The following is a 22,114-nucleotide window of genomic DNA, read 5'->3' on the forward strand; positions in this document are numbered from 1 at the left end:
TACCCTAAAAAAATCTTTTAAAAAGCCCTGAAAAAGCCCTAAAAGTATCCTAAATATTCCCAGAAAAATCCTAAAAAGCACCTGCAAAAAAAAGCCCCTAAAATATCCTTTAAAAGCCCTAAAAAAACCCTAAAAAAGTGCTCAGTCCCCAAGCTCTACCGGTCACTCTCTAGCCAGCAAACATCATCCCCGCCTTTTAATTAGGGTCACTGCCTGCAGCTGCTGGCAGGGTTCTGGGGCTGTCCCAGCATTAGGCTCGCTGCCTGCAGCTGCTGTTGGGGAAAACTGGTGTTCTAGGGTGCTGTTTAGAGTGAGCTAGGGTTGGGCTGAGGGCTGCTGCTGTACCCTAACCCTTCCTGGTACCCTGTGTCCTGTCCGTCCTACCCCTAACCCTCAGTGTCAGCTCTCCACCTGTCAAGTCCCCCCCCTCTTTGCCCCTCAGCCCACAATGTCTGTGTGTCACCCCAAGCCCCCGACACTGTCCTGTGGCCCCCTAACCTCCACCGTGCACACTCCACCTGGGTAGGGTGATTTTAAAAGTGAGGTTAAGGGTGGTGTGAGGGCTGATAAACCTGTCACCCTCAGACACCCCCCACTTTGTCCCTCAAGGCAGCCCCTGCCACTCAGCCTCCTTGTGTCCACCCTCAAGTTCCCACCGCAGCCTCTCAGCGTCTCTGTGCCACCCTGGAGCCCCCCTTTTTACTCCTAAAGACCCCTTCTGCCTCTCAGCTGCACCCACGTTCTGTGTCACCTCCAGCCCCCTCCCCTCAGCCCCAGGTGCTTTGTGACACAGCACAGCACACAGATGTGGTCCCTGCCTGTTTTTATTTGGGTGTTGTCCTGCTGTGAGGGCCGCACTATCCCCACGAGTCCAGGCTCCCAAGTGCTGCTGCAGGGAGTCGCAGGTGGGCAGTGGGGAGTAAAGGGGTGGAGAAGGGGCCGGCTGGGGAGGGGTGAAGGGAGGAGAGAGGGTGGGGAAGGGGCGGGCTGGAAGTACAGGTAGTGGTGAGGGGTGGAGACGGGGACACAGCAGAACAGGGCTGAGGAGGGGAGGGGGCACCCCATACATCCCAGACCAAAGCTACAGCACAATACAATTCGGAATGCAGGGGCAATGCCGAACACCAGCTAAAACCTGACATCAGGAACCTGGGGGGGGTGAGATTTCTTTCCAGGGAAAAGGGCCGGTCTTTGTCTCCAGGGGCTGTGGCCCTGAGTGGCCGGCTGCCTGCAAAATATCCGAACGGACGAGGATATGTCCCCAGACCCAACCTGCCCCCACCTCAAACCTGTGCTGCCCTGAAAGTCCTAAGGGAACCCTACAAACTGACATCAGGAACCTGGGCTGGCCACTTTTCTTTCCCAGGGAAAAGGGCCGGTCTTTGTCTCCAGGGGCTGTGGCCCTGAGTGGCCGGGCTGCCTGCAAAATATCCGAACGGACGAGGATATGTCCCAGACCCAACCTGCCCCCACCTCAAACCTGTGCTGCCCTGACAGTCCTAAGGGAACCCTACAAACTGACATCAGGAACCTGGGCTGGCCACTTTTCTTTCCCAGGGAAAAGGGCCGGTCTTTGTCTCCAGGGGCTGTGGCCCTGAGTGGCCGGCTGCCTGCAAAATATCCGAACGGACGAGGATATGTCCCAGACCCAACCTGCCCCCACCTCAAACCTGTGCTGCCCTGAAAGTCCTAAGGGAACCCTACAAACTGACATCAGGAACCTGGGCTGGCCACTTTTCTTTCCCAGGGAAAAGGGCCGGTCTTTGTCTCCAGGGGCTGTGGCCCTGAGTGGCCGGCTGCCTGCAAAATATCCGAACGGACGAGGATATGTCCCAGACCCAACCTGCCCCCACCTCAAACCTGTGCTGCCCTGAAAGTCCTAAGGGAACCCTACAAACTGACATCAGGAACCTGGGCTGGCCACTTTTCTTTCCAGGGAAAAGGGCCGGTCTTTGTCTCCAGGGGCTGTGGCCCTGAGTGGCCGGCTGCCCTGCAAAATATCCGAACGGACGAGGATATGTCCCAGACCCAACCTGCCCCCACCTCAAACCTGTGCTGCCCTGAAAGTCCTAAGGGAACCCTACAAACTGACATCAGGAACCTGGGCTGGCCACTTTTCTTTCCCAGGGAAAAGGGCCGGTCTTTGTCTCCAGGGGCTGTGGCCCTGAGTGGCCGTGAGTGGCCGGCTGCCTGCAAAATATCCGAACGGACGAGGATATGTCCCAGACCCAACCTGCCCCCACCTCAAACCTGTGCTGCCCTGAAAGTCCTAAGGGAACCCTACAAACTGACATCAGGAACCTGGGCTGGCCACTTTTCTTTCCCAGGGAAAAAGGGCCGGTCTTTGTCTCCAGGGGCTGAGGCCCTGAGTGGCCGGCTGCCTGCAAAATATCCGAACGGACGAGGATATGTCCCAGACCCAACCTGCCCCCACCTCAAACCTGTGCTGCCCTGAAAGTCCTAAGGGAACCCTACAAACTGACATCAGGAACCTGGGCTGGCCACTTTTCTTTCCCAGGGAAAAGGGCCGGTCTTTGTCTCCAGGGGCTGTGGCCCTGAGTGGCCGGCTGCCTGCAAAATATCCGAACGGACGAGGATATGTCCCAGACCCAACCTGGCCCCCACCTCAAACCTGTGCTGCCCTGAAAGTCCTAAGGGAACCCTACAAACTGACATCAGGAACCTGGGCTGGCCACTTTTCTTTCCAGGGAAAAGGGCCGGTCTTTGTCTCCAGGGGCTGTGGCCCTGAGTGGCCCTGAGTGGCCGGCTGCCTGCAAAATATCCGAACGGACGAGGATATGTCCCAGACCCAACCTGCCCCCACCTCAAACCTGTTGCTGCCCTGAAAGTCCTAAGGGAACCCTACAAACTGACATCAGGAACCTGGGCTGGCCACTTTTCTTTCCCAGGGAAAAGGGCCGGTCTTTGTCTCCAGGGGCTGTGGCCCTGAGTGGCCGGCTGCCTGCAAAATATCCGAACGGACGAGGATATGTCCCAGACCCAACCTGCCCCCACCTCAAACCTGTGCTGCCCTGAAAGTCCTAAGGGAACCCTACAAAACTGACATCAGGAACCTGGGCTGGCCACTTTTCTTTCCCAGGGAAAAGGGCCGGTCTTTGTCTCCAGGGGCTGTGGCCCTGAGTGGCCGGCTGCCTGCAAAATATCCGAACGGACGAGGATATGTCCCAGACCCAACCTGCCCCCACCTCAAACCTGTGCTGCCCTGAAAGTCCTAAGGGAACCCTACAAACTGACATCAGGAACCTGGGCTGGCCACTTTTCTTTCCAAGGGAAAAGGGCCGGTCTTTGTCTCCAGGGGCTGTGGCCCTGAGTGGCCCTGAGTGGCCGGCTGCCTGCGAAATATCCGAACGGACGAGGATATGTCCCAGAACCCCAACCTGCCCCCACCTCAAACCTGTGCTGCCCTGACAGTTCCAAGGGAACCTTACACACTGACATCAGGAACCTGGGCTGGACACTTTTCTTTCCCAGGGAAAAGGGCGGTCTTTGTCTCCAGGGGCTGAGGCCCTGAGTGGCCGGCTGCCTGCAAAATATCTGAACGGACGAGGATATGTCCCAGACCCAAACTGCCCCCCACCTCAAACCTGTGCTGCCCTGAAAGTCCTAAGGGAACCCTACAAACTGACATCAGGAACCTGGGCTGGCTACTTTTCTTTCCCAGGGAAAAGGGCCGGTCTTTGTCTCCAGGGGCTGTCGCCGGCTGAGTGGCCCTGAGTGGCCGGCTGCCCTGCAAAATATCCGAACGGACGAGGATATGTCCCAGACCCAACCTGCCCCCACCTCAAACCTGTGCTGCCCTGAAAGTCCTAAGGGAACCCTACAAACTGACATCAGGAACCTGGGCTGGCCACTTTTCTTTCCCAGGGAAAAGGGCCGGTCTTTGTCTCCAGGGGCTGTGGCCCTGAGTGGCCGGCTGCCTGCAAAATATCCGAACGGACGAGGATATGTCCCAGACCCAACCTGCCCCCACCTCAAACCTGTGCTGCCCTGACAGTCCCAAGGGAACCTTACAAACTGATATCAGGAACCTGGGCTGGCCACTTTCTTTCCCAGGGAAAAGGGCCGGTCTTTGTCTCCCAGGGGCTGTGGCCCTGAGTGGCCGTGAGTGGCCGGCTGCCTGCAAAATATCCGAACGGACGAGGATATGTCCCAGACCCAACCTGCCCCCACCTCAAACCTGTGCTGCCCTGAAAGTCCTAAGGGAACCCTACAAACTGACATCAGGAAGCTGGGCTGGCCACTTTTCTTTCCCAGGGAAAAGGCCCGTCATTGTCCCCAGGGGCTGTGGCCCTGAGTGGCCGGCTGCCTGCAAAATATCCGAACGGACGAGGATATGTCCCAGACCCAACCTGCCCCCACCTCAAACCTGTGCTGCCCTGAAAGTCCTAGGGAACCCTACAAAACTGACATCAGAACCTGGGCTGGCCACTTTTCTTTCCCAGGGAAAAGGGCCGGTCTTTGTCTCCAGGGGCTGTGGCCCTGAGTGGCCGTGAGTGGCCGGCTGCCTGCAAAATATCCGAACGGACGAGGATATGTCCCAGACCCAACCTGCCCCCCACCTCAAACCTGTGCTGCCCTGAAAGTCCTAAGGAACCCTACAAAACTGACATCAGGAACCTGGGCTGGCCACTTTTCTTTCCCAGGGAAAAGGGCCGGTCTTTGTCTCCAGGGGCTGTGGGCCCTGAGTGGCCGGCTTGCCTGCAAAATATCCGAACGGACGAGGATATGTCCCAGACCCCAACCTGCCCCCACCTCAAACCTGTGCTGCCCTGACAGTCCCAAGGGAACCTTACAAACTGATATCAGGAACCTGGGCTGGCCAGTTTTCTTTCCCAGGGAAAAAGGGCCGGTCTTTGTCTCCAGGGGCTGTGGCCCTGAGTGGCCGGCTGCCTGCAAAATATCCGAACGGACGAGGATATGTCCCAGACCCAACCTTGCCCCCACCTCAAACCTGTGCTGCCCTGAAAGTCCTAAGGGAACCCTACAAACTGACATCAGGAACCTGGGCTGGCCACTTTTCTTTCCCAGGGAAAAGGGCCAGTCTTTGTCTCCAGGGGCTGTGGCCCTGAGTGGCCGGCTGCCTGCAAAATATCCGAACGGACGAGGATATGTCCCAGACCCAACCTGCCCCCCACCTCAAACCTGTGCTGCCCTGACAGTCCCAAGGGAACCCTAAAAACTGACATCAGGAACCTGGGCTGGCCACTTTTCTTTCCCAGGGAAAAGGGCCCGTCATTGTCCCCAGGGGCTGTGGCCCTGAGTGGCCGGCTGCCTGCAAAATATCCGAACGGACGAGGATATGTCCCAGGACCCAACCTGCCCCCACCTCAAACCTGTGCTGCCCTGACAGTCCTAAGGGAACCCTACAAACTGACATCAGGAACCTGGGCTGGCCACTTTTCTTTCCCAGGGAAAAGGCCGGTCTTTGTCTCCAGGGGCTGTGGCCCTGAGTGGCCATGAGTGGCCGGCTGCCTGCAAAATATCCGAACGGACGAGGATATGTCCCAGACCCAACCTGCCCCCACCTCAAACCTGTGCTGCCCTGAAAGTCCTAAGGGAACCCTAACAAACTGACATCAGGAACCTGGGCTGGCCACTTTTCTTTCCCAGGGAAAAGGGCCGGTGTTTGTCTCCAGGGGCTGTGGCCCTGAGTGGGCCGGCTGCCTGCAAAATATCCGAACGGACGAGGATATGTCCCAGACCCAACCTGCCCCCACCTCAAACCTGTGCTGCCCTGAAAGTCCTAAGGGAACCCTACAAACTGACATCAGGAACCTGGGCTGGCCACTTTTCTTTCCCAGGGAAAAGGGCCGGTCTTTGTCTCCAGGGGCTGTGGCCCTGAGTGGCCGGCTGCCTGCAAAATATCCGAACGGACGAGGATATTGTCCCAGACCCAACCTGCCCCCCACCTCAAACCTGTGCTGCCCTGAAAGTCCTAAGGGAACCCTACAAACTGACATCAGGAACCCTGGGCTGGCCACTTTTCTTTCCCAGGGAAAAGGGCCGGTCTTTGTCTCCAGGGGCTGTGGCCCTGAGTGGCCGGCTGCCTGCAAAATATCCGAACGGACGAGGATATGTCCCAGACCCAACCTGCCCCCACCTCAAACCTGTGCTGCCCTGAAAGTCCTAAGGGAACCCTACAAACTGACATCAGGAACCTGGGCTGGCCACTTTTCTTTCCCAGGGAAAAGGGCCGGTCTTTGTCTCCAGGGGCTGTGGCCCTGAGTGGCCGGCTGCCTGCAAAATATCCGAACGGACGAGGATATGTCCCAGACCCAACCTGCCCCCACCTCAAACCTGTGCTGCCCTGAAAGTCCTAAGGGAACCCTACAAACTGACATCAGGAACCTGGGCTGGCCACTTTTCTTTCCCAGGGAAAAGGGCCGGTCTTTGTCTCCAGGGGCTGTGGCCCTGAGTGGCCGGCTGCCTGCAAAATATCCGAACGGACGAGGATATGTCCCAGACCCAACCTGCCCCACCTCAAACCTGTGCTGCCCTGAAAGTCCTAAGGGAACCCTACAAACTGACATCAGGAACCTGGGCTGGCCACTTTTCTTTCCCAGGGAAAAGGGCCGTCTTTGTCTCCAGGGGCTGTGGCCCTGAGTGGCCGGCTGCCTGCAAAATATCCGAACGGACGAGGATATGTCCCAGACCCAACCTGCCCCCACCTCAAACCTGTGCTGCCCTGAAAGTCCTAAGGGAACCCTACAAACTGACATCAGGAACCTGGGCTGGCCACTTTTCTTTCCCAGGGAAAAGGGCCGGTCTTTGTCTCCAGGGGCTGTGGCCCTGAGTGGCCGGCAGCCTGCAAAATATCCGAACGGACGAGGATATGTCCCAGACCCAACCTGGCCCCCACCTCAAACCTGTGCTGCCCTGAAAGTCCTAAGGGAACCCTACAAACTGACATCAGGAACCTGGGCTGGCCACTTTTCTTTCCCAGGGAAAAGGGCCGGTCCTTTGTCTCCAGGGGCTGTGGCCCTGAGTGGCCGGCAGCCTGCAAAATATCCGAACGGACGAGGATATGTCCCAGACCCCAACCTGCCCCCACCTCAAACCTGTGCTGCCCTGAAAGTCCTAAGGGAACCCTACAAACTGACATCAGGAAGCTGGGCTGGCCACTTTTTCTTTCCCAGGGAAAAGGGCCGGTCTTTGTCTCCAGGGGCTGTGGCACTGAGTGGCCGGCTGCCTGCAAAATATCCGAACGGACGTGGATATGTCCCAGACCCAACCTGCCCCCACCTCAAACCTGTGCTGCCCTGACAGTCCCAAGGGAACCTTACAAACTGACATCAGGAACCTGGGCTGGCCACTTTTCTTTCCCAGGGAAAAGGGCCGGTCTTTGTCTCCAGGGGCTGTGGCCCTGAGTGGCCCTGAGTGGCCGGCTGCCTGCAAAATATCCGAACGGACGAGGATATGTCCCAGACCCAACCTGCCCCCACCTCAAACCTGTGCTGCCCTGAAAGTCCTAAGGGAACCCTACAAACTGACATCAGGAACCTGGGCTGGCCACTTTTCTTTCCCAGGGAAAAGGGCGGTCTTTGTCTCCAGGGGCTGTGGCCCTGAGTGGCCGGCTGCCTGCAAAATATCCGAACGGACGAGGATATGTCCCAGACCCAACCTGCCCCCACCTCAAACCTGTGCTGCCCTGAAAGTCCTCAAGGGAACCCTACAAACTGACATCAGGAACCTGGGCTGGCCACTTTTCTTTCCCAGGGAAAAGGGCCGGTCTTTGTCTCCAGGGGCTGTGGCCCTGAGTGGCCGGCTGCCTGCAAAATATCCGAACGGACGAGGATATGTCCAGACCCAACCTGCCCCCACCTCAAACCTGTGCTGCCCTGAAAGTCCTAAGGGAACCCTACAAAACTGACATCAGGAACCTGGGCTGGCCACTTTTCTTTCCCAGGGAAAAGGGCCGGTCTTTGTCTCCAGGGGCTGTGGCCCTGAGTGGCCGGCAGCCTGCAAAATATCCGAACGGACGAGGATATGTCCCAGACCCAACCTGCCCCCACCTCAAACCTGTGCTGCCCTGAAAGTCCTAAGGGAACCCTACAAACTGACATCAGGAACCTGGGCTGGCCACTTTTCTTTCCCAGGGAAAAGGGCCGGTCTTTGTCTCCAGGGGCTGTGGCCCTGAGTGGCCGGCAGCCTGCAAAATATCCGAACGGACGAGGATATGTCCCAGACCCAACCTGCCCCCACCTCAAACCTGTGCTGCCCTGAAAGTCCTAAGGGAACCCTACAAACTGACATCAGGAAGCTGGGCTGGCCACTTTTCTTTCCCAGGGAAAAGGGCCGGTCTTTGTCTCCAGGGGCTGTGGCCCTGAGTGGCCCTGAGTGGCCGGCTGCCTGCAAAATATCCGAACGGACGAGGATATGTCCCAGACCCAACCTGCCCCCACCTCAAACCTGTGCTGCCCTGAAAGTCCTAAGGGAACCCTACAAACTGACATCAGGAACCTGGGCTGGCCACTTTTCTTTCCCAGGGAAAAGGGCCGGTGTTTGTCTCCAGGGGCTGTGGCCCTGAGTGGCCGGCTGCCTGCAAAATATCCGAACGGACGAGGATATGTCCCAGACCCAACCTGCCCCCACCTCAAACCTGTGCTGCCCTGAAAGTCCTAAGGGAACCCTACAAAACTGACATCAGGAACCTGGGCTGGCCACTTTTCTTTCCCAGGGAAAAGGGCCGGTCTTTGTCTCCAGGGGCTGTGGCCCTGAGTGGCCGGCTGCCTGCAAAATATCCGAACGGACGAGGATATGTCCCAGACCCAACCTGCCCCCACCTCAAACCTGTGCTGCCCTGAAAGTCCTAAGGGAACCCTACAAACTGACATCAGGAACCTGGGCTGGCCACTTTTCTTTCCCAGGGAAAAGGGCCCGTCATTGTCCCCCAGGGGCTGTGGCCCTGAGTGGCCGGCTGCCTGCAAAATATCCGAACAGACGAGGATATGTCCCAGACCCAACCTGCCCCCACCTCAAACCTGTGCTGCCCTGAAAGTCCTAAGGGAACCTTACAAACTGATATCAGGAACCTGGGCTGGCCAGTTTTCTTTCCCAGGGAAAAGGGACGGTCTTTGTCTCCAGGGGCTGTGGCCCTGAGTGGCCGGCTGCCTGCAAAATATCCGAACGGACGAGGATATGTCCCAGACCCAACCTGCCCCCACCTCAAACCTGTGCTGCCCTGAAAGTCCTAAGGGAACCCTACAAACTGACATCAGGAACCTGGGCTGGCCACTTTTCTTTCCCAGGGAAAAGGGCCGGTCTTTGTCTCCAGGGGCTGTGGCCCTGAGTGGCCGGCTGCCTGCAAAATATCCGAACGGACGAGGATATGTCCCAGACCCAACCTGCCCCCACCTCAAACCTGTGCTGCCCTGACAGTCCCAAGGGAACCCTAAAAACTGACATCAGGAACCTGGGCTGGCCACTTTTCTTTCCCAGGGAAAAGGGCCGGTCTTTGTCTCCAGGGGCTGTGGCCCTGAGTGGCCCTGAGTGGCCGGCTGCCTGCAAAATATCCGAACGGACGAGGATATGTCCCAGACCCAACCTGCCCCCACCTCAAACCTGTGCTGCCCTGAAAGTCCTAAGGGAACCCTACAAACTGACATCAGGAACCTGGGCTGGCCACTTTTCTTTCCCAGGGAAAAGGGCCGGTCTTTGTCTCCAGGGGCTGTGGCCCTGAGTGGCCGGCTGCCTGCAAAATATCCGAACGGACGAGGATATGTCCCAGACCCAACCTGCCCCCACCTCAAACCTCTGGTGCCCTGAAAGTCCTAAGGGAACCCTACAAACTGACATCAGGAACCTGGGCTGGCCACTTTTCTTTCCCAGGGAAAAGGGCCGGTCTTTGTCTCCAGGGGCTGTGGCCCTGAGTGGCCCTGAGTGGCCGGCTGCCTGCAAAATATCCGAACGGACGAGGATATGTCCCAGACCCAACCTGCCCCCACCTCAAACCTGTGCTGCCCTGAAAGTCCTAAGGGAACCCTACAAACTGACATCAGGAACCTGGGCTGGCCACTTTTCTTTCCCAGGGAAAAGGGCCGGTCTTTGTCTCCAGGGGCTGTGGCCCTGAGTGGCCGGCTGCCTGCAAAATATCCGAACGGACGAGGATATGTCCCAGACCCAACCTGCCCCCACCTCAAACCTGTGCTGCCCTGACAGTCCCAAGGGAACCTTACAAACTGATATCAGGAACCTGGGCTGGCCAGTTTTCTTTCCCAGGGAAAAGGGCCGGTCTTTGTCTCCAGGGGCTGTGGCCCTGAGTGGCCGGCTGCCTGCAAAATATCCGAACGGACGAGGATATGTCCCAGACCCAACCTGCCCCCACCTCAAACCTGTGCTGCCCTGAAAGTCCTAAGGGAACCCTACAAACTGACATCAGGAACCTGGGCTGGCCACTTTTCTTTCCCAGGGAAAAGGGCCGGTCTTTGTCTCCAGGGGCTGTGGCCCTGAGTGGCCGGCTGCCTGCAAAATATCCGAACGGACGAGGATATGTCCCAGACCCAACCTGCCCCCACCTCAAACCTGTGCTGCCCTGACAGTCCCAAGGGAACCCTAAAAACTGACATCAGGAAGCTGGGATGGCCACTTTTCTTTCCCAGGGAAAAGGGCCCGTCATTGTCCCCAGGGGCTGTGGCCCTGAGTGGCCGGCTGCCTGCAAAATATCCGAACGGACGAGGATATGTCCCAGACCCAACCTGCCCCCACCTCAAACCTGTGCTGCCCTGACAGTCCTAAGGGAACCCTACAAACTGACATCAGGAACCTGGGCTGGCCACTTTTCTTTCCCAGGGAAAAGGGCCGGTCTTTGTCTCCAGGGGCTGTGGCCCTGAGTGGCCGTGAGTGGCCGGCTGCCTGCAAAATATCCGAACGGACGAGGATATGTCCCAGACCCAACCTGCCCCCACCTCAAACCTGTGCTGCCCTGAAAGTCCTAAGGGAACCCTACAAACTGACATCAGGAACCTGGGCTGGCCACTTTTCTTTCCCAGGGAAAAGGGCCGGTCTTTGTCTCCAGGGGCTGTGGCCCTGAGTGGCCCTGAGTGGCCGGCTGCCTGCAAAATATCCGAACGGACGAGGATATGTCCCAGACCCAACCTGCCCCCACCTCAAACCTGTGCTGCCCTTAAAGTCCTAAGGGAACCCTACAAACTGACATCAGGAACCTGGGCTGGCCACTTTTCTTTCCCAGGGAAAAGGGCCGGTCTTTGTCTCCAGGGGCTGTGGCCCTGAGTGGCCGGCTGCCTGCAAAATATCCGAACGGACGAGGATATGTCCCAGACCCAACCTGCCCCCACCTCAAACCTGTGCTGCCCTGAAAGTCCTAAGGGAACCCTACAAACTGACATCAGGAACCTGGGCTGGCCACTTTTCTTTCCCAGGGAAAAGGGCCGGTCTTTGTCTCCAGGGGCTGTGGCCCTGAGTGGCCGGCTGCCTGCAAAATATCCGAACGGACGAGGATATGTCCCAGACCCAACCTGCCCCCACCTCAAACCTGTGCTGCCCTGAAAGTCCTAAGGGAACCCTACAAACTGACATCAGGAACCTGGGCTGGCCACTTTTCTTTCCCAGGGAAAAGGGCCGGTCTTTGTCTCCAGGGGCTGTGGCCCTGAGTGGCCGGCTGCCTGCAAAATATCCGAACGGACGAGGATATGTCCCAGACCCAACCTGCCCCCACCTCAAACCTGTGCTGCCCTGAAAGTCCTAAGGGAACCCTACAAACTGACATCAGGAACCTGGGCTGGCCACTTTTCTTTCCCAGGGAAAAGGGCCGGTCTTTGTCTCCAGGGGCTGAGGCCCTGAGTGGCCGGCTGCCTGCAAAATATCCGAACGGACAAGGATATGTCCCAGACCCAACCTGCCCCCACCTCAAACCTGTGCTGCCCTGAAAGTCCTAAGGGAACCCTACAAACTGACATCAGGAACCTGGGCTGGCCACTTTTCTTTCCCAGGGAAAAGGGCCGGTCTTTGTCTCCAGGGGCTGTGGCCCTGAGTGGCCGGCTGCCTGCAAAATATCCGAACGGACGAGGATATGTCCCAGACCCAACCTGCCCCCACCTCAAACCTGTGCTGCCCTGAAAGTCCTAAGGGAACCCTACAAACTGACATCAGGAACCTGGGCTGGCCACTTTTCTTTCCCAGGGAAAAGGGCCGGTCTTTGTCTCCAGGGGCTGTGGCCCTGAGTGGCCGGCAGCCTGCAAAATATCCGAACGGACGAGGATATGTCCCAGACCCAACCTGCCCCCACCTCAAACCTGTGCTGCCCTGAAAGTCCTAAGGGAACCCTACAAACTGACATCAGGAACCTGGCTGGCCACTTTTCTTTCCCAGGGAAAAGGGCCGGTCTTTGTCTCCAGGGGCTGTGGCCCTGAGTGGCCGGCTGCCTGCAAAATATCCGAACGGACGAGGATATGTCCCAGACCCAACCTGCCCCCACCTCAAACCTGTGCTGCCCTGAAAGTCCTAAGGGAACCCTACAAACTGACATCAGGAAGCTGGGCTGGCCACTTTTCTTTCCCAGGGAAAAGGGCCGGTCTTTGTCTCCAGGGGCTGTGGCCCTGAGTGGCCGTGAGTGGCCAGCTGCCTGCAAAATATCCGAACGGACGTGGATATGTCCCAGACCCAACCTGCCCCCACCTCAAACCTGTGCTGCCCTGAAAGTCCTAAGGGAACCCTACAAACTGACATCAGGAACCTGGGCTGGCCACTTTTCTTTCCCAGGGAAAAGGGCCGGTCTTTGTCTCCAGGGGCTGAGGCCCTGAGTGGCCGGCTGCCTGCAAAATATCCGAACGGACAAGGATATGTCCCAGACCCAACCTGCCCCCACCTCAAACCTGTGCTGCCCTGAAAGTCCTAAGGGAACCCTACAAACTGACATCAGGAACCTGGGCTGGCCACTTTTCTTTCCCAGGGAAAAGGGCCGGTCTTTGTCTCCAGGGGCTGTGGCCCTGAGTGGCCGGCTGCCTGCAAAATATCCGAACGGACGAGGATATGTCCCAGACCCAACCTGCCCCCACCTCAAACCTGTGCTGCCCTGAAAGTCCTAAGGGAACCCTACAAACTGACATCAGGAACCTGGGCTGGCCACTTTTCTTTCCCAGGGAAAAGGGCCGGTCTTTGTGTCCAGGGGCTGTGGCCCTGAGTGGCCCTGAGTGGCCGGCTGCCTGCAAAATATCCGAACGGACGAGGATATGTCCCAGACCCAACCTGTCCCCACCTCAAACCTGTGCTGCCCTGAAAGTCCTAAGGGAACCCTACAAACTGACATCAGGAACCTGGGCTGGCCACTTTTCTTTCCCAAGGAAAAGGGCCGGTCTTTGTCTCCAGGGGCTGTGGCCCTGAGTGGCCGGCTGCCTGCAAAATATCCGAACGGACGAGGATATGTCCCAGACCCAACCTGCCCCCACCTCAAACCTGTGCTGCCCTGAAAGTCCTAAGGGAACCCTACAAACTGACATCAGGAACCTGGGCTGGCCACTTTTCTTTCCCAGGGAAAAGGGCCGGTCTTTGTCTCCAGGGGCTGTGGCCCTGAGTGGCCGGCAGCCTGCAAAATATCCGAACGGACGAGGATATGTCCCAGACCCAACCTGCCCCCACCTCAAACCTGGTGCTGCCCTGAAAGTCCTAAGGGAACCCTACAAACTGACATCAGGAACCTGGGCTGGCCACTTTTCTTTCCAGGGAAAAGGGCCGGTCTTTGTCTCCAGGGCTGTGGCCCTGAGTGGCCGGCAGCCTGCAAAATATCCGAACGGACGAGGATATGTCCCAGACCCAACCTGCCCCCACCTCAAACCTGTGCTGCCCTGAAAGTCCTAAGGGAACCCTACAAACTGACATCAGGAAGCTGGGCTGGCCACTTTTCTTTCCCAGTGGAAAAGGGCCGGTCTTTGTCTCCAGGGGCTGTGGCACTGAGTGGCCGGCTGCCTGCAAAATATCCGAACGGACGTGGATATGTCCCAGACCCAACCTGCCCCCACCTCAAACCTGTGCTGCCCTGACAGTCCCAAGGGAACCTTACAAACTGACATCAGGAACCTGGGCTGGCCACTTTTCTTTCCCAGGGAAAAGGGCCGGTCTTTGTCTCCAGGGGCTGTGGCCCTGAGTGGCCGTGAGTGGCAGGCTGCCTGCAAAATATCCGAACGGACGAGGATATGTCCCAGACCCAACCTGCCCCCACCTCAAACCTGTGCTGCCCTGAAAGTCCTAAGGGAACCCTACAAACTGACATCAGGAACCTGGGCTGGCCACTTTTCTTTCCCAGGGAAAAGGGCCGGTCTTTGTCTCCAGGGGCTGTGGCCCTGAGTGGCCGGCTGCCTGCAAAATATCCGAACGGACGAGGATATGTCCCAGACCCAACCTGCCCCCACCTCAAACCTGTGCTGCCCTGAAAGTCCTAAGGGAACCCTACAAACTGACATCAGGAACCTGGGCTGGCCACTTTTCTTTCCCAGGGAAAAGGGCCGGTCTTTGTCTCCAGGGGCTGTGGCCCTGAGTGGCCGGCTGCCTGCAAAATATCCGAACGGACGAGGATATGTCCCAGACCCAACCTGTCCCCACCTCAAACCTGTGCTGCCCTGAAAGTCCTAAGGGAACCCTACAAACTGACATCAGGAACCTGGACTGGCCACTTTTCTTCCCAGGGAAAAGGGCCCGTCATTGTCCCCAGGGGCTGTGGCCCTGAGTGGCCGGCTGCCTGCAAAATATCCGAACGGACGAGGATATGTCCCAGACCCAACCTGCCCCCACCTCAAACCTGTGCTGCCCTGAAAGTCCTAAGGGAACCCTACAAACTGACATCAGGAACCTGGGCTGGCCACTTTTCTTTCCCAGGGAAAAGGGCCGGTCTTTGTCTCCAGGGGCTGTGGCCCTGAGTGGCCGGCTGCCTGCAAAATATCCGAACGGACGAGGATATGTCCCAGACCCAACCTGCCCCCACCTCAAACCTGTGCTGCCCTGAAAGTCCTAAGGGAACCCTACAAACTGACATCAGGAAGCTGGGCTGGCCACTTTTCTTTCCCAGGGAAAAGGGCCGGTCTTTGTCTCCAGGGGCTGTGGCCCTGAGTGGCCGGCTGCCTGCAAAATATCCGAACGGACGAGGATATGTCCCAGACCCAACGTGCCCCCACCTCAAACCTGTGCTGCCCTGAAAGTCCTAAGGGAACCCTACAAACTGACATCAGGAACCTGGGCTGGCCACTTTTCTTTCCCAGGGAAAAGGGCCGGTCTTTGTCTCCAGGGGCTGTGGCCCTGAGTGGCCGGCTGCCTGCAAAATATCCGAACGGACGTGGATATGTCCCAGACCCAACCTGCCCCCACCTCAAACCTGTGCTGCCCTGACAGTCCCAAGGGAACCTTACAAACTGACATCAGGAACCTGGGCTGGCCACTTTTCTTTCCCAGGGAAAAGGGCCGGTCTTTGTCTCCAGGGGCTGTGGCCCTGAGTGGCCGTGAGTGGCCGGCTGCCTGCAAAATATCCGAACGGACGAGGATATGTCCCAGACCCAACCTGCCCCCACCTCAAACCTGTGCTGCCCTGAAAGTCCTAAGGGAACCCTACAAACTGACATCAGGAACCTGGGCTGGCCACTTTTCTTTCCCAGGGAAAAGGGCCGGTCTTTGTCTCCAGGGGCTGTGGCCCTGAGTGGCCGGCTGCCTGCAAAATATCCGAACGGACGAGGATATGTCCCAGACCCAACCTGCCCCCACCTCAAACCTGTGCTGCCCTGAAAGTCCTAAGGGAACCCTACAAACTGACATCAGGAACCTGGGCTGGCCACTTTTCTTTCCAGGGAAAAGGGCCGGTCTTTGTCTCCAGGGGCTGTGGCCCTGAGTGGCCGGCTGCCTGCAAAATATCCGAACGGACGAGGATATGTCCCAGACCCAACCTGCCCCCACCTCAAACCTGTGCTGCCCTGAAAGTCCTAAGGGAACCCTACAAACTGACATCAGGAAGCTGGGCTGGCCACTTTTCTTTCCCAGGGAAAAGGGCCGGTCTTTGTCTCCAGGGGCTGTGGCCCTGAGTGGCCGGCTGCCTGCAAAATATCCGAACGGACGAGGATATGTCCCAGACCCAACCTGCCCCCACCTCAAACGTGTGCTGCCCTGAAAGTCCTAAGGGAACCCTACAAACTGACATCAGGAACCTGGGCTGGCCACTTTTCTTTCCCAGGGAAAAGGGCCCGTCATTGTCCCCAGGGGCTGTGGCCCTGAGTGGCCGGCTGCCTGCAAAATATCCGAACGGACGAGGATATGTCCCAGACCCAACCTGCCCCCACCTCAAACCTGTGCTGCCCTGAAAGTCCTAAGGGAACCCTACAAACTGACATCAGGAACCTGGGCTGGCCACTTTTCTTTCCCAGGGAAAAGGGCCGGTCTTTGTCTCCAGGGGCTGTGGCCCTGAGTGGCCGGCTGCCTGCAAAATATCCGAACGGACGAGGATATGTCCCAGACCCAACCTGCCCCCACCTCAAACCTGTGCTGCCCTGAAAGTCCTAAGGGAACCCTACAAACTGACATCAGGAACCTGGGCTGGCCACTTTTCTTTCCCAGGGAAAAGGGCCGGTCTTTGTCTCCAGGGGCTGTGGCCCTGAGTGGCCGGCTGCCTGCAAAATATCCGAACGGACGAGGATATGTCCCAGACCCAACCTGCCCCCACCTCAAACCTGTGCTGCCCTGAAAGTCCTAAGGGAACCCTACAAACTGACATCAGGAACCTGGGCTGGCCACTTTTCTTTCCCAGGGAAAAGGGCCGGTCTTTGTCTCCAGGGGCTGTGGCCCTGAGTGGCCGGCTGCCTGCAAAATATCCGAACGGACGAGGATATGTCCCAGACCCAACCTGCCCCCACCTCAAACCTGTGCTGCCCTGAAAGTCCTAAGGGAACCCTACAAACTGACATCAGGAACCTGGGCTGGCCACTTTTCTTTCCCAGGGAAAAGGGCCGGTCTTTGTCTCCAGGGGCTGTGGCCCTGAGTGGCCGGCTGCCTGCAAAATATCCGAACGGACGAGGATATGTCCCAGACCCAACCTGCCCCCACCTCAAACCTGTGCTGCCCTAAAAGTCCTAAGGGAACCCTACAAACTGACATCAGGAACCTGGGCTGGCCACTTTTCTTTCCCAGGGAAAAGGGCCGGTCTTTGTCTCCAGGGGCTGTGGCCCTGAGTGGCCGGCTGCCTGCAAAATATCCGAACGGACGAGGATATGTCCCAGACCCAACCTGCCCCCACCTCAAACCTGTGCTGCCCTGAAAGTCCTAAGGGAACCCTACAAACTGACATCAGGAACCTGGGCTGGCCACTTTTCTTTCCCAGGGAAAAGGGCCCGTCATTGTCCCCAGGGGCTGTGGCCCTGGGTGGCCGGCTGCCTGCAAAATATCCGAACGGACGAGGATATGTCCCAGACCCAACCTGCCCCCACCTCAAACCTGTGCTGCCCTGAAAGTCCTAAGGGAACCCTACAAACTGACATCAGGAACCTGGGCTGGCCACTTTTCTTTCCCAGGGAAAAGGGCCGGTCTTTGTCTCCAGGGGCTGTGGCCCTGAGTGGCCGGCTGCCTGCAAAATATCCGAACGGACGAGGATATGTCCCAGACCCAACCTGCCCCCACCTCAAACCTGTGCTGCCCTGAAAGTCCTAAGGGAACCCTACAAACTGACATCAGGAACCTGGGCTGGCCACTTTTCTTTCCCAGGGAAAAGGGCCCGTCATTGTCCCCAGGGGCTGTGGCCCTGAGTGGCCGGCTGCCTGCAAAATATCCGAACGGACGAGGATATGTCCCAGACCCAACCTGCCCCCACCTCAAACCTGTGCTGCCCTGAAAGTCCTAAGGGAACCCTACAAACTGACATCAGGAACCTGGGCTGGCCACTTTTCTTTCCCAGGGAAAAGGGCCGGTCTTTGTCTCCAGGGGCTGTGGCCCTGAGTGGCCGGCTGCCTGCAAAATATCCGAACGGACGAGGATATGTCCCAGACCCAACCTGCCCCCACCTCAAACCTGTGCTGCCCTGAAAGTCCTAAGGGAACCCTACAAACTGACATCAGGAACCTGGGCTGGCCACTTTTCTTTCCCAGGGAAAAGGGCCGGTCTTTGTCTCCAGGGGCTGTGGCCCTGAGTGGCCGGCTGCCTGCAAAATATCCGAACGGACGAGGATATGTCCCAGACCCAACCTGCCCCCACCTCAAACCTGTGCTGCCCTGAAAGTCCTAAGGGAACCCTACAAACTGACATCAGGAAGCTGGGCTGGCCACTTTTCTTTCCCAGGGAAAAGGGCCGGTCTTTGTCTCCAGGGGCTGTGGCCCTGAGTGGCCGGCTGCCTGCAAAATATCCGAACGGACGAGGATATGTCCCAGACCCAACCTGCCCCCACCTCAAACCTGTGCTGCCCTGAAAGTCCTAAGGGAACCCTACAAACTGACATCAGGAACCTGGGCTGGCCACTTTTCTTTCCCAGGGAAAAGGGCCAGTCTTTGTCTCCAGGGGCTGTGGCCCTGAGTGGCCGGCTGCCTGCAAAATATCCGAACGGACGAGGATATGTCCCAGACCCAACCTGCCCCCACCTCAAACCTGTGCTGCCCTGAAAGTCCTAAGGGAACCCTACAAACTGACATCAGGAACCTGGGCTGGCCACTTTTCTTTCCCAGGGAAAAGGGCCGGTCTTTGTCTCCAGGGGCTGTGGCCCTGAGTGGCCGGCTGCCTGCAAAATATCCGAACGTACGAGGATATGTCCCAGACCCAACCTGCCCCCACCTCAAACCTGTGCTGCCCTGAAAGTCCTAAGGGAACCCTACAAACTGACATCAGGAACCTGGGCTGGCCACTTTTCTTTCCCAGGGAAAAGGGCCGGTCTTTGTCTCCAGGGGCTGTGGCCCTGAGTGGCCGGCTGCCTGCAAAATATCCGAACGGACGAGGATATGTCCCAGACCCAACCTGCCCCCACCTCAAACCTGTGCTGCCCTGAAAGTCCTAAGGGAACCCTACAAACTGACATCAGGAACCTGGGCTGGCCACTTTTCTTTCCCAGGGAAAAGGGCCGGTCTTTGTCTCCAGGGGCTGTGGCCCTGAGTGGCCGGCTGCCTGCAAAATATCCGAACGGACGAGGATATGTCCCAGACCCAACCTGCCCCCACCTCAAACCTGTGCTGCCCTGAAAGTCCTAAGGGAACCCTACAAACTGACATCAGGAACCTGGGCTGGCCACTTTTCTTTCCCAGGGAAAAGGGCCGGTCTTTGTCTCCAGGGGCTGTGGCCCTGAGTGGCCGGCTGCCTGCAAAATATCCGAACGGACGAGGATATGTCCCAGACCCAACCTGCCCCCACCTCAAACCTGTGCTGCCCTGAAAGTCCTAAGGGAACCCTACAAACTGACATCAGGAACCTGGGCTGGCCACTTTTCTTTCCCAGGGAAAAGGGCCGGTCTTTGTCTCCAGGGGCTGTGGCCCTGAGTGGCCGGCTGCCTGCAAAATATCCGAACGGACGAGGATATGTCCCAGACCCAACCTGCCCCCACCTCAAACCTGTGCTGCCCTGAAAGTCCTAAGGGAACCCTACAAACTGACATCAGGAACCTGGGCTGGCCACTTTTCTTTCCCAGGGAAAAGGGCCGGTCTTTGTCTCCAGGGGCTGTGGCCCTGAGTGGCCGGCTGCCTGCAAAATATCCGAACGGACGAGGATATGTCCCAGACCCAACCTGCCCCCACCTCAAACCTGTGCTGCCCTGAAAGTCCTAAGGGAACCCTACAAACTGACATCAGGAACCTGGGCTGGCCACTTTTCTTTCCCAGGGAAAAGGGCCCGTCATTGTCCCCAGGGGCTGTGGCCCTGAGTGGCCGGCTGCCTGCAAAATATCCGAACGGACGAGGATATGTCCCAGACCCAACCTGCCCCCACCTCAAACCTGTGCTGCCCTGAAAGTCCTAAGGGAACCCTACAAACTGACATCAGGAACCTGGGCTGGCCACTTTTCTTTCCCAGGGAAAAGAGCCGGTCTTTGTCTCCAGGGGCTGTGGCCCTGAGTGGCCCTGAGTGGCCGGCTGCCTGCAAAATATCCGAACGGACGAGGATATGTCCCAGACCCAACCTGCCCCCACCTCAAACCTGTGCTGCCCTGAAAGTCCTAAGGGAACCCTACAAACTGACATCAGGAACCTGGGCTGGCCACTTTTCTTTCCCAGGGAAAAGGGCCGGTCTTTGTCTCCAGGGGCTGTGGCCCTGAGTGGCCGGCTGCCTGCAAAATATCCGAACGGACGAGGATATGTCCCAGACCCAACCTGCCCCCACCTCAAACCTGTGCTGCCCTGACAGTCCCAAGGGAACCTTACAAACTGATATCAGGAACCTGGGCTGGCCACTTTTCTTTCCCAGGGAAAAGGGCCGGTCTTTGTCTCCAGGGGCTGTGGCCCTGAGTGGCCGGCTGCCTGCAAAATATCCGAACGGACGAGGATATGTCCCAGACCCAACCTGCCCCCACCTCAAACCTGTGCTGCCCTGAAAGTCCTAAGGGAACCCTACAAACTGACATCAGGAACCTGGGCTGGCCACTTTTCTTTCCCAGGGAAAAGGGCCGGTCTTTGTCTCCAGGGGCTGTGGCCCTGAGTGGCCGGCTGCCTGCAAAATATCCGAACGGACGAGGATATGTCCCAGACCCAACCTGCCCCCACCTCAAACCTGTGCTGCCCTGAAAGTCCTAAGGGAACCCTACAAACTGACATCAGGAACCTGGGCTGGCCACTTTTCTTTCCCAGGGAAAAGGGCCGGTCTTTGTCTCCAGGGGCTGTGGCCCTGAGTGGCCGGCTGCCTGCAAAATATCCGAACGGACGAGGATATGTCCCAGACCCAACCTGCCCCCACCTCAAACCTGTGCTGCCCTGAAAGTCCTAAGGGAACCCTACAAACTGACATCAGGAACCTGGGCTGGCCACTTTTCTTTCCCAGGGAAAAGGGCCGGTCTTTGTCTCCAGGGGCTGTGGCCCTGAGTGGCCGGCTGCCTGCAAAATATCCGAACGGACGAGGATATGTCCCAGACCCAACCTGCCCCCACCTCAAACCTGTGCTGCCCTGAAAGTCCCAAGGGAACCCTACAAACTGACATCAGGAACCTGGGCTGGCCACTTTTCTTTCCCAGGGAAAAGGGCCGGTCTTTGTCTCCAGGGGCTGTGGCCCTGAGTGGCCGTGAGTGGCCGGCTGCCTGCAAAATATCCGAACGGACGAGGATATGTCCCAGACCCAACCTGCCCCCACCTCAAACCTGTGCTGCCCTGACAGTCCCAAGGGAACCCTACAAACTGATATCAGGAACCTGGGCTGGCCACTTTTCTTTCCCAGGGAAAAGGGCCGGTCTTTGTCTCCAGGGGCTGTGGCCCTGAGTGGCCGGCTGCCTGCAAAATATCCGAACGGACGAGGATATGTCCCAGACCCAACCTGCCCCCACCTCAAACCTGTGCTGCCCTGAAAGTCCTAAGGGAACCCTACAAACTGACATCAGGAACCTGGGCTGGCCACTTTTCTTTCCCAGGGAAAAGGGCCGGTCTTTGTCTCCAGGGGCTGTGGCCCTGAGTGGCCGGCTGCCTGCAAAATATCCGAACGGACGAGGATATGTCCCAGACCCAACCTGCCCCCACCTCAAACCTGTGCTGCCCTGAAAGTCCTAAGGGAACCCTACAAACTGACATCAGGAACCTGGGCTGGCCACTTTTCTTTCCCAGGGAAAAGGGCCGGTCTTTGTCTCCAGGGGCTGTGGCCCTGAGTGGCCGGCTGCCTGCAAAATATCCGAACGGACGAGGATATGTCCCAGACCCAACCTGCCCCCACCTCAAACCTGTGCTGCCCTGAAAGTCCTAAGGGAACCCTACAAACTGACATCAGGAACCTGGGCTGGCCACTTTTCTTTCCCAGGGAAAAGGGCCGGTCTTTGTCTCCAGGGGCTGTGGCCCTGAGTGGCCGGCTGCCTGCAAAATATCCGAACGGACGAGGATATGTCCCAGACCCAACCTGCCCCCACCTCAAACCTGTGCTGCCCTGAAAGTCCTAAGGGAACCCTACAAACTGACATCAGGAACCTGGGCTGGCCACTTTTCTTTCCCAGGGAAAAGGGCCCGTCATT

This window comes from Anomalospiza imberbis, unplaced genomic scaffold (assembly GCF_031753505.1).
Source record: "Anomalospiza imberbis isolate Cuckoo-Finch-1a 21T00152 unplaced genomic scaffold, ASM3175350v1 scaffold_61, whole genome shotgun sequence".
NCBI classification, from domain to species: Eukaryota; Metazoa; Chordata; class Aves; order Passeriformes; family Viduidae; genus Anomalospiza; species Anomalospiza imberbis.